Here is a 12,842-nt window from a genome sequence, read left to right as displayed (position 1 = left end):
CCGTTATCGCTAATGACTTTTATCGGTGCACCGTATTTTAAAATGTATCTGTGTAAGAATGCATCTGCGACAGTTTTGGCTGACGCGCGTTTAAGTGGAACAATTTCTATCCATTTTGAAAAATGATCTACTATTACTAAAAGAAAACGATTTTTATTTAACTCGCTCTGTGGGAAGGGACCAAGAAGATCTATGCCTAAAATTTCATTCGGAAATGTAGCGCGAATGCTATTTAAGTACCCGGCCGGGCTGTAATTAATATCATTTATTAACTGACATTGATTGCAGGACCTGACATACGCCGTTACTATTTTGTATAATTGCGGAAAATATACCGCCTCGCGTACCCTTTTTCTAGTCTTTCTGACCCCGAGTTGGCCCGCTGTTTTTTTTTCCGTGCAACTCCTTCAAAATGCTTAATCGAAGCGAGGCTGGGATGACTGGCTTATACTCAAGATTTTCGTTTGTTGTTTTCGTATAGAATAATAAATTATCTATTATTTCATAGTTTTTTGCTCTATTTCTTATCGCATCGATATCTGTATGCTCAAAGCTTTCGGGGTCTTTCAAATAAGCATAGATATTTCCAAATTCAGGATCAGCTTTCAGTTCAGTAATAACCGTATCTCTAGAATCTAAAATTTTTGAAGTCAACACAGCGCATTTAATTTCATTACCTTCATCGTCCAGTTTTATACGAGAAAGTGCGTCAGCTACATTGTTTTCCTTACCCGGTTTATATTTTATTGTGATATTATATTCTTGGAGTTTTAAAGCCCATCTTATTAACCTGGGCGTTAGGTTTTTTCCCGAGTAAAGTCTACCAACAGCCGCATGATCCGAAAAGACTGTTACTGGCGATTTGCCGAAATAAACTCGAAATTTGTGTACAGCCATTAATACGGCTAATGTTTCTCTTTCTGTAGCTGTATAATTCCTTTGTGTTTGATTCAATATTTTACTAAAAAATGCCAGCGGATGGTTATTTTGCATAAGAACCGCACCCATCGCATAGTCTGATGCATCTGCCGCAATTTCCAGGTTTTCATCCCCCTCAGGGAATTTTAAAACAGGGGCATTAATAAGCGCTTCTTTTAATCTTTCAAAAGCTGTGTTAGCTTCAGCTGTCCACGTAAATTTACTCTTTTTTCTTTTGATTACTAAGAGTGGTTCAACAATATTAGCGAAATCTTTTATGAAAGATCGATAGTAAGAACATAATCCAAGGAAAGACGAAAGTTTCTTGGCGGTGTTGGGCGGTGGGAAATTCTTAATAGCTTTTATTTTTGAATCTTGCGTTTCTATACCCTTTTGCGAAATTTTATAACCGAGATATTTAAGTTCTTTAGTTGCGAACTTGCATTTTGAGGCGTTAATTGTAAGACCGGCCTCTTTTAATAATTTAAAAACTTGTTCGAGGTCATTAATGTGTTGTTCCAACGTATTACTCGTTATAATTATATCATCTAGATAAATTAAGGTTGATTTTCCTAGGACAGGCTTTAGAACAATGTCCATAGCTCTCTGGAATGTTGATGGGGCCCCACACAACCCAAAAGGCATGCGTAAAAATGCATAAGTGCCCGATTTTGTTATAAACGCGGTTTTATGTATATCTTCGGGTCTCATAGCTATTTGATAGTAGCCAGACGTTAAGTCCAAAGTAGACATATATCTCGTCGATTTGATCTGTCTAATGATCTCGTCTATAACCGGCAAAGGGTAAACTGGAAATTTAGTTATGCTTTTTAGTTTTCTATAATCGATAGCAAACCTCCAAGCCCTTTTATCCGAAGGAGGAAACTCGTTCTTTTTCCTACATAGTACGACTGGACTCGCGTATTCACTATTTATGGGCGTTATTATTTTATTCTTTAACATCTCCTGAATATGTTCTTCGATGATTAAGTCTTTTTGTTTATCATAGCGATACGGTTTAGTCCTACAAGGTTTTTCGGCATTTAATTGAATCTTGTGAGTCACGATCTGACAGTTTCCCGGTTTTTCTGAAAACAAATGAGAAAAATTACTCACCACTTGCTGTATTGCTTTACTTTCCTGGTCATTCAAATGGCTAAGGTCCAATTCAGGTGTCTCTACCGGTTCCACCACCCTCTGGTCCATCTCCAGCACCACGGAACTATCTTGAAAATTTAATTTGGCCCTCGCGGCCCTTAAAAAGTCCATACCTAAAATAAGAGAGTGTTGGAGGTCTTTCACCACAAAAATTAATACTTTGAGATTTTCCTCTTTTACCTGTACGTTTAATGATACTTTCCCGATGCAGTGACATGTTTTTCCTTGCGCCGCTATAATTTCCGTATTTCTGGTTTTAAAGAGTCGTATCCTATAAAAATTCTTTTTGAAGAACTTTTCACTCATGAAATTTCCTTCTGCCGCTATATCGATGAGGGCTTCTACTGGTACATCGCCAACCAGGACTTGTATAATTGGTAGCTGTGAGTTTTTTACGATGACTGTATTTAAATGTCTATTTGAGGGTTTTTTTAAAACTTCCGGGGTCTGGACCCTCCCTTTCACAGGCCCCTCTAGTCGTTTAAAGCTTTCCTTTCAATCTGTGTCTTCTGGGTACGCGGATGCTTATTTTCAAATTTTCTTTTTGGGCCTTGACCTTCGAGTTTCGATGCGTTAGCTTGATAGTTCTTTCCCCCATACGAGCGATTTCCATTTCTGGTTTCCTCCTTCCTTCTGGTACTTTGAGAATATGTTTCCTCTCTCGCTCTTTCCGCTATTCTGCGATTTTGAAATTTCACCGCCAATTCGAAAAGTTCCTGCAATGTGGTTGGGTTTCTAATTTCAAAGTAGTCTTGAACAGCGGGTAACAATCTTGGTAATATTATTTCAATAATCTCCGCATTGGGTTTCTTGCCATACAGCATATCCGTTAGCTTGATTTTTCGTAAAATAAAGTCCGTCAATTGTGCTGTATCCCGTTGATAGAAACTATATAGCTCGGCTTCCAGCCGTGCGCGATCTTTCACTATGGGGAAGGCCTTTACTAACGATTTTTTGAAATTTTCAAATGTATACGTCGGGCTTCCAAATTCACCTAGAAGAAATTTGCCTATATTTTTCCACCATAGCGCGGCCTGTCCTCTTAGTGCTGATGTGGCAATAGCAACTTTTTGTCTTTCAGGCACAGGATAGAGCTGAAAGTGGTTTTCTATACCTTCTAAAAATACAACACCGAATTTTTTCCGTCGAAATAGACGTTTGGCTTGATTGATGCTCTCAAAGTCTGGACCAGGTATCCAAATCCTTCTAACTGAGTTGTCATTTCTTGGTGTTGTCCAGCGGCTTCCATCCAGTTTTCGGCCATTTCAGTTCGATAAGTGTTCGGGCGCCAATATAACGTTGCGCGCCTCTAACTAACACGCAACCAAGAGGTGACTGTGAAAGCTTGTATAAACCACAGAGTCTTATAAAGGGTTTATTCAACGTAATAAATTACAATGGCGTCCTCTTGACGCTTACAGACTGTGCCCACTAGGCAGTCAAATAAAAATAAGAACCTGAAAAGAAAGTAAAGACAATATTCTAACTACGAGGCTCTCTAAAATAACTAACTCACCGTGTTTTACAATACCGCTGCTAATTCAGCAGACTTGAAGCTCACTGGAACAATTGCAACTACTTCCCGCCAAGCACATAGGCCGCAACGCGGGGTTCTTCAATTCTCGATTTCTACCTCCGCGCTCGCTAAGTAAGAATAACTTTCTCACCGAACTCGTTTCCTTCTATTTAAATCATACTACTTCCGCTGATAATTTGAATGCTTGCGCGTTCTACTCAAATTTACATATTCTGGCATTGGCAGTTCCAGGGGAAAGTAAGGATTGACAGGAAAGATAGTTTAAACTTAAAATAAATGTTAGTTAAAATAAATATAAACCCTACACAGTCATAAATTCTTCAAAATTCAATTGAGCTCTGCCTAATATCTTTTTCAATGGTTCCTTTATGGTTTTCATAAGGCGTTCATAAAAAGCTCCCCACCATGGAGCAAGCTCGACGATAAATTTCCAAGTCAAGCCTTCATTTGCTAGAAAATTTTGAAAGTCTGTACCTTTAATTATGCTGTAAAAATACTGTAAATCTTTGGCAGCATATTTGAAAGTTTTCGCGTTATCTGAATAAAAGGTGCGACAGTTTCCTCTTCTCGAAATGAAACGTCTGAGAGCCAAAATGAATTTGTTTGCAGACATGTTGGAAATGAGTTCTAGATGTAACGCTCGTGTAACAGCGCACGTAAACAATACGATGTATGATTTCTGAATGTCGTTTCCAGACCTGATGTAAACTGGATCTGTGAAATCCACTCCTGTAACATAGAAAGGTGGAGTTTCAACAATTCGATCTTTAGGTAACTGAGCTGTCATTTGTTTCGCTGGTTTTACTGCGTATTTCCGACAAATTAAACAGTTCCCTAAGACTTTCTTTACCAACTGACGGCCTTTAGGAATCCAAAATTTCTGTCTTAGTTTGGCTAAAGTTGCTACAACTCCCGCATGCAGAACGTTATTATGTTCCCTTTTTACAATTAATTCAGTAAATTTGGAATCTTTAGGAAGAAGAACTGGATGCTTCTCGTCAACTGTATATTCGGTTTCTTCTAATCTTCCCTTAATTCGGAGAATTTTATTTTCATCAAGAAACGGTGCCAAGCTGAATATATCAGAGCTTGGAGAAATTGACTTGTTAGATTGAAGAGCCTTAATTTCAGGTGTGAAGAAATCCATCTGGGATTTACGAACACAAAAAATTTCAGTGTCCTGAATTTCAAAGGCACTTAATGTTCCACTATTAGCAGGCAGTTTTCTTGCCTTAGCAACCAAACGTCTAACCCATGCCATAATTCTGAGATATTTCAGCACATTACTGAATTTTGTTATATCCAATAGTTGATCATCTCTTTTCACAACAACGTCATAAACAGATATCTTACTACGGAGTTCTAGTTGCTTATCGTTTCCCACGTCAAACTTCGGTTGAACTGGTCAGTCTATACGTTTGTTTTGCAACCATTCTGGTCCAAACCACCAAAGTGAACAATTTCTTAAATAGCACCAGTAGTTCCTCGTGATACGAGGTCGGAGGGGTTATCTTTCCCACGGCAATAATGCCAATTATTGCTTTCAGTTAGTTTCTGAATTTCATAAACTCTGTTTTTGATGAAAGATTTAAATCTTTCCGGAGATCCCTGAATCCAAAAATACGTTATTTGAGAATCAGTCCAGTGGAAGGGGATTACTTCGTATTTTAAAGATTTTGCTATTTTATCACTCAATCTAGCGGATAAAAGCGCACCTAAAAGCTCCAATCTAGGAAGTGTAAGGGATTTCAGAGGAGCAATTCTACTCTTGGAAGCAACAAAAACTGTTTGAAAAGTTCCATTGTTCAAAACTATTCTCAGATATACCACGCATCCATAAGCTTTCAAACTACCATCAGAAAAGCTATGGAGTTCTATTTGTTTCACATCTGCATCTAATATTCCTTCTAAATAGTAGCGGGGAATTCTGAGGTGGTTCAGTTCTTCAATTTCTTCGTACCAGGCTTTCCATTTATAACTAAGATCAGGTGGCAGTTCATCGTCCCAATCAATTTTGGCAGACCAGATTTCCTGAATCAAACACTTTATTCTTATAGTGAAAGGGCCATAAAATCCGACAGGATCAAAAATACGGCCTGCGGTTTGCAATAGAAAACGTTTTGAGTTGATTGACGAGGAAATGAAATTTGTCAAGTGCTGAGTGTCAAAATAAAAATTATCATTATCCGTATCCCAGTTAATTCCTAACATTTTGATCGGGACAACTTCAGGAGATTCTTGCATCGAAAATTCTTTGCGATGCCAAATATCTTTGAGTTCTTTGGAATTAGTATGCCACTTATGTAGTGACATGCTAGCTTCATTAAAAATGTTCACAATTTCTAAACTTGTTTTCAGGGCTTGTTCTAAATTTTGGTGACCACCAATAATGTCATCAACATACAGATAGTTGTTTAAGAGTTCTACTGTTTCAGGATATATTTCTGAATATTTTTTAAGGTGATGCTTAATAGTAGCAGCTAGGAGAAAGGGACTAGATTTTACTCCAAACAAAACTCTTGTAAATCTAAAGGTTTTCAAACTCTCATTGTTATCATTAGGATCATCTTTCCAAAAGAATCGTGTAACGTCCCTGTCTTCTTCATTTAACTCTATCTGTAAGAATGCTTGTGTAATGTCCGCTGTAAAGGCTATCAAATTTTGTCTAAATTTTATCAATAAATCAAAAATATCAGGATATAGGTTCGAACCAGTATATAAACAGTCATTTAGAGAGAGTGTTTTTGGTTTATGGGCTCATAAACTATTCTTAGTTAAGCATCATAAACTATTCTTAGTTTGCTTGTTGCTCTATCATTTCTGATGACTGCTCTATGAGGTAAATAAAATAGGGTTTTATCATTTTGATTGTCTTCTTGAACTGGTTCAATAATATGTTTTAACTCGTAATCCTTTAAAACCTCTGTGCATTGAACAAACAAAGAGTTTTCAATTTTAAATTTGTTACTCAATTTCTTAAATCTTTCAAGTGCTATATCCCTATTATCTTCCATTAAATGTTTTGAATTCGGTTTCCAAGGTAATTTTACTTGGTATCTGCAGTTCTTATACCTGATATCAGATTCGAAAGATTTCATAATTTCTAAATCAACAGTTTTGTCGTTTTGAGTATCACTTTCCAAACCCAAGTTTTCTAGCTTCCAAAACTGTTGTAACTGATCTGATATCAAGTTTTCATTTACAATTACTTTCATAGTTAATAATTCACTATGATCATTATTTACTTTACCCTGCAAACACCACCCAAATAAAGATTCTGTGGCTACTACATTTCTTGAAATTCTTTTAATTTTACCAGTAATTATAGAATAGTAGAAATCTACCCCTATGAGAATATCAATTTTGTCACTTTTTCTACAACAATCTGCTAATTGTAAATTTTGTAAAATTTTATTTTTCTTAGCAAAGTTCAAATCTGGAGGAGAGATAACAGTACTGGATATATTTTCGGTTTCAAGAAGCTCAATATATATATTAAGATTAGGATAATTTACATTTTCTAGTTTTGCTCTAACAACATTAAAGGTTTTTTCTAACGCACTTTTATCACCAAAGGAATAAACAGAAAGTGATTCTTTTCTAACAATCGTCCATTTTAGTAGATACATCTTTGGTTATGAAAGATCTCATTGAGCCATTATCAAAAAGAATTCTGACATTTTCAGATTTATCATTATTTCGGATCAATGCAGAAGCCATTTGTAATAATATTTTATTAGATCTATTTTCATCGGAATTATATGACGAAACAGCGGAAATAACGCTCGAATCCGACGTTTTCTTTTCAGGTTTTTCATTATCTTTTTTCTGATGGAATGAATAACAAATGGCTTTCGAGTGTTTATTAAAGCAGAAGGCACAGTTTATTTTTTGTTTACAATTTTGAATCCGGTGAAACCGACCTAAACATAAAAAACACCGCGATTCACTTTTTAAGATCTCCTTTTTCTTTTCTACACTTAAAATTTCGCAATCCGCAGATTTATGATTTGTGTTCCCGCAGAACAGAGACTGCGATTCGGATGACGCCGCTAATAACTCAACTGTAGACGGCTTGCTCGTTATGGCTGGAGAATGTTTATGTTTGAAGGGCAAATGCTTTTCCAATCGCGAAGATTTTTCTCTAGAATTATAATTAACAGAAGCCGCGCGTTCTCTACTGAATACTTCGTTCCTCAAAAAGGCTAACAAATATTTTAAATCCCAATTTTCGTCTTTAATTTTTCGGCTATAATCAAGAACGAATTCATTAGGAAGTAATTTCAAAATTAAAGGCGTTAAGAGATTTCCGTAGGTATCAGAGTCTATTTTTAATGCTTCAAGATTTCTTATCTGTACTTCGGCGTGATCTAAAAGTTTTCTTAATCCGTTTATATCATTAGGATTTCTAACAGGTGAAGTACTTAAGAGTTGTCCTAAATGTGAATTAATTAAGATTTTCTTTTGGCCAAATCTGGAACGTAGCAGTTCAAGAGCAGCTTCGTAATTCTTTTCGATGAGAGCGAAACCAGAAATAGCTTTGGCGGCTGAGCCACCAAGAAAGCTTTTTAAGTACATTAATTTTTCTATTTTCGATAAATTCGGATTTTTATCAATCGCATTTTCGAACTGACCTATGAATTCTAACCAATCCGAAGAATCACCATAAAATTTTGAGATCGTTAATTTTGGAAGACGAGTGAATTTGTTACTTTCGTTTTGCGATTCTGTAACGGTTTCATTAGAAATGTCTCTATTTGCATTGTCCGAATTTTCCAACTTATTCAACTCTTTCAACTTTTTCTTTCCTCTAAACTGCCACACTTGAATTTTCTCTTCATATTCCAAAGCGGATGAGATTTCAAGTTCAAATTCGTCTTCTTCGACTTTTAATTCTCGTTCTATTTCAGCGTCTAAATTGCTCAAGGATTTTGATTTTTCGTTTAACTGGTCTAAAATTTCTTCTAATACATTTACATTTATACTACTATCATCTTTATTCAGTTCGGTTTCAATTTTCTTTAATATCTTGGACACTCTGGTCCTCAATACCTTTCGTTTCGATTTCAGTTTAGCAATAAGATCTTCCATATTATATAAAAATAGAAAATACAGGCTTACCTTGGCTGTCTTCGCATAAAATGATATCCAAAATTAAAAAACACAAACTTCTAAATTGGCCAAAGGTTCTCGGCATCGATGCGCCATATTGCGAAAGGTGGTTCTAATTCTAAATGAAGTGAAATACTTCAACAATCTACAAAAATAATCATTTTATTTACAAAGCAACTTGGATTGCATCGAAGGTTCACTGCTAACTAACTACGTCGCAAACTAAAAACTAACATTCTTTTTCAGAAGCGAAGCGCCCTCTAACGGCGATACATAAATCATTTGGGGGATTTTTCCACAGCAGGATAAACACAAATACTCATATAACAGAGTAAACTTGAAACCATTTCAAAATATTTTTCTAATCTTATATTCTTTGCAACATATTTCATCCAATGAATATTATGTTATTCAATTCTACAAGCTGGCATAATTATTGATGTTAATTTTACTGATACTGCAACATACCCCTTTTTCTTTGTCAGTAATCATTTTTGGGATAATTATTATATAGATTTGAAAAGCTAGAGGTGAAAATCTTTATACCTCATGTCTTACAATGAAAATCTTATTATACTTCTATGAGAGTTGGAAAAATTGTTAATTACAATACAACGACATTTCAACGACTTATTATTCAAGTTCCCAAATCCCTGCCATGATCTGTATCTTACGCTCTTACGCTTGATGATAATGATGATACTTCTGAAAGAAGAGGCGATTGGATAGTTCAACAGCAGATATCGTTGTGATGTATATTATCTCATTACCTTTTATGTCTACCTATCCCCCGAGGACCTAGTAGTCAAGAATTTCTACGACTCCTTAAGCTTATATTTAATTTTAGAACTTCAACAGTTACTAGACGGTTAGAAGTTAGAAAACTAAAGAAAGGGGACATTAGGTGGTCTCTTTAGTCCAGACTGTTTTTGGACCTAATTACCGGATAGTGAGTTACAGGGCATCAGGTATGTATCAGCGAACGTCCAGTAAACGGAATTAAATGGACTTTCACAACTATGCGTGTTGTAAGTTTCCTGAACGGTCAGCATTTGAGACAAAGCTACTATGTCGATTTACAGTAAAATGTTAGGAATGTTCCCGGTGACATTTTGTGAATTGTTCCGTGAAATATGTGTTATTTAACTAAGGTAATATGTATTAAATAACAGAGGTAAATAAAAATAGTATTATGATAAGAAACCAGTTGCCGCATTTTATTTTAATAATATATGTAATGTGCAGTTCTGGTGAAGATAATGTATGCAGTCAGTTAAGTTTACAAACAGAGGGTTAAATATCTATCACAACTTTTTTTTGTTTAATATTATAGAATTAAAAACTACGAGATGAAATTCAACGTATAATGGTTTATTCATATTATTATAGCTTTTATTCACATTACGCCCAGTGACACGTTTATATGAATATTTAGCGTCTTAAATTAACTAGTGACAGGTAAGTAATATTATCTGTATTCTGTATGGTATTTTTCCATAAAATTATGGAGACTGGCCGTTATGATTGTTATCAATCTTTATGATCATTTGCGCTCATCCTTGCGCGTATAAACTATACACAGGTACACAATAAATGGTGTTAAAATATCTTTCATTAAATTAAATTATTGCAAGAATACATGTAAAACTTATGAATTAAATATACTGCATATCACGTGAATTGGAATTTCCTCTGATTTCTAACAACCGCCGAGCAAGAAAAATGACTTCAGGAAGATATGTATTCATAAATGCAGGCAACAGTGATTATCTGTAGAAGACATATCAAGGTGGCGTTCTACATTCTGCGACTGAGCGTTCTGCAGACATGCCAAAGGTTAATAAAATCAGCTACTCTAAGGACTTCCAGAGAAAAAGCTATGCTCACGCAACCGACGCGTTCAACTTAGGACAAAAGGGTACAAAGCCTAGGAGTCTTTATCAGTGATTCCCAGTTTACCTGACCCTGTTTGCTGTCGACGCATTTCGATGTTGACCACACAGTTTCCCTGACGATACTATGTTTTTCCTGTGTCATGCTTTCCCTAGGAGTGTAGGCGTTTCCCACTTCAAACTGGCCAAGACAGTTAGAAGTTCATGCCTTTGTCCCAAATAAAAGTTTCTAAATGAATGACTTAAGACTTCAGTAAGAGTTCCAATATTGACGGGTACCATGTACTGAACGTGGCTATCCGTTGATGCTGGGACAACCAAGAACTACGTTTCTACAATGCCTTGTTACAGTTTCTCTTTTTTGTGATTATAGTCTTTGCTTATCTCGGATGTATAGTATCATAGACTTTATTTTATTACTCATTTGTTCCTCCTTCAAATGTATGATAAATTCCATTCGATTATAAATAGTATTAAACAGAAAATAAAGATGTAGCATGTTAAGAAATACATATAGAACTTTTAAATAGGTCACTTTGTGAAGCACTAGTTGCAGTTTTAATTTTTTTTTTTTTTTAAAGTAAAGATCTTATACCGCTTAGAATGGGAACCAAAAATTTGCACTGTGTAGGTCCGCATAGATGTTAAAATAAAAATCATAGTTTCCGTTGGATGTCAATACTACCTACGGCTAACAGTTAGCGAGCGGATAAATGGAAGCATAACACAAACTGATGCAAAAATATTGAAAAAGTAAGACTTTCCAAAGGTGATGAATTGGTATTTATACGAAAGTTCTAATAAGAAACCAGTGCAATATTTTAAAAATTATCCTAAAATTCAAATGGAAGAGATACATGGCAATGTAAAATTTAAGATTATTCCCAAAACAATACTAATTAGTTTGAAGAAAATTTCTAATATCAACTTTGATCAGATTAGAGTTTTAGTTTTTTTCCCCTATTGAAAAAGAGGAATCTGATAGCTTCGAAATCGATAGAGTTTTATTCAAAATCTAAGTAAAAATAAAACTGCTATTTTGCCCTATTTTAGACACTTTTGGAACATAAAGTTATCCATTAAATTCTCCTATAAAGCAAACTATTAAGTAAATAAAAGCTGCGTATGAGCGTGTGATAGTTGCGTATGATTCCCAACAATTAAAAAAAAATCGAAACCGTAGTATTTTCATGATTTTAAACAAATTTCATTTAGCATATTTTGTTATGTATAACATGAGCGTATTTAAAATCTGCCAATCTCGCTCTGCACAAGTTCTTTGACTTCAAAATGATGGACCTTTTTACATTATCTTATTAGTGAAATATAGCTTAAACCAGGGCTTAATTTTTAAAATGAGAAGTGCAGTAGCCTTATGGAACACCGTCAGAAAGAAGGGAAGAATAAATAAATAAAATAACTGATAAACTGATAAAGTAACTAATAATTAAAATAAAAATTACATAAAATATTAAGATATAAATAAAAATGTAATTTATTAATTTCATGATAAATAATTAAATGAAAGAAAAAAAAATATCGGACCTCGTCTTGCTTTCATTCAAAAACTTAAAAAAAAAAAAAAAAAACTCAGCCGGCCTCCGGTTGAATTTAAGCCTTGAATGTAAGGTATAAGGTAGCATTTCAAGAGAGGAGAGAAACAAACACCTTTTTTTGCAGCACACCAATGGGAAAAATTAAAAAGAATAAATCCTCACTAATGATAATAGAGAGAATGCTAGAAACAGGAGATAAGCAATATGAGAGTATGGAAAAAGTTTTAATGACGCAATGTAGCTTCGAAAACAAAGAGAGAGGGGTCCAATGCTTTCTGATCACGATGCCCTGCTGATATAATTCTGGCTGTCAAGCAGAATTCGACTGGGCAAAATAATTTTGCCTGAATCCAATCCAATAACAATATGAGAACAAACGTAAGGTCGGTGCAAATGACAATTTTTGTCCCCCTATTTGGTTTCAAAGTTCCAGTCTGCAGGATCTCTGCAGTGAGAGGTCCGTAGCATTGAATGTGCACGACCAAGACTCTTTCTCATAGATTCATTGCACTACTGGAGAAAAAGCCTTTGACATGGGAATGGGGCGTGGAGTTCTTTAGCTGGAAATAGTAACCTCCATCAAAGTGTTTATTTCTCGAGGGGTTATTAAAAAAAAAAAAAAGCATGCATGCGCTCGGAAACTGTAGTCGATTTTTAAGGCATATTTAT

This window comes from Stegodyphus dumicola, chromosome 8 (genome assembly GCF_044657685.1).
Source record: "Stegodyphus dumicola isolate Sdum_Otavi_A_Nest chromosome 8, ASM4465768v1".
Classification (NCBI taxonomy): domain Eukaryota; kingdom Metazoa; phylum Arthropoda; class Arachnida; order Araneae; family Eresidae; genus Stegodyphus; species Stegodyphus dumicola.
This window is presented reverse-complemented; position numbering follows the sequence as displayed.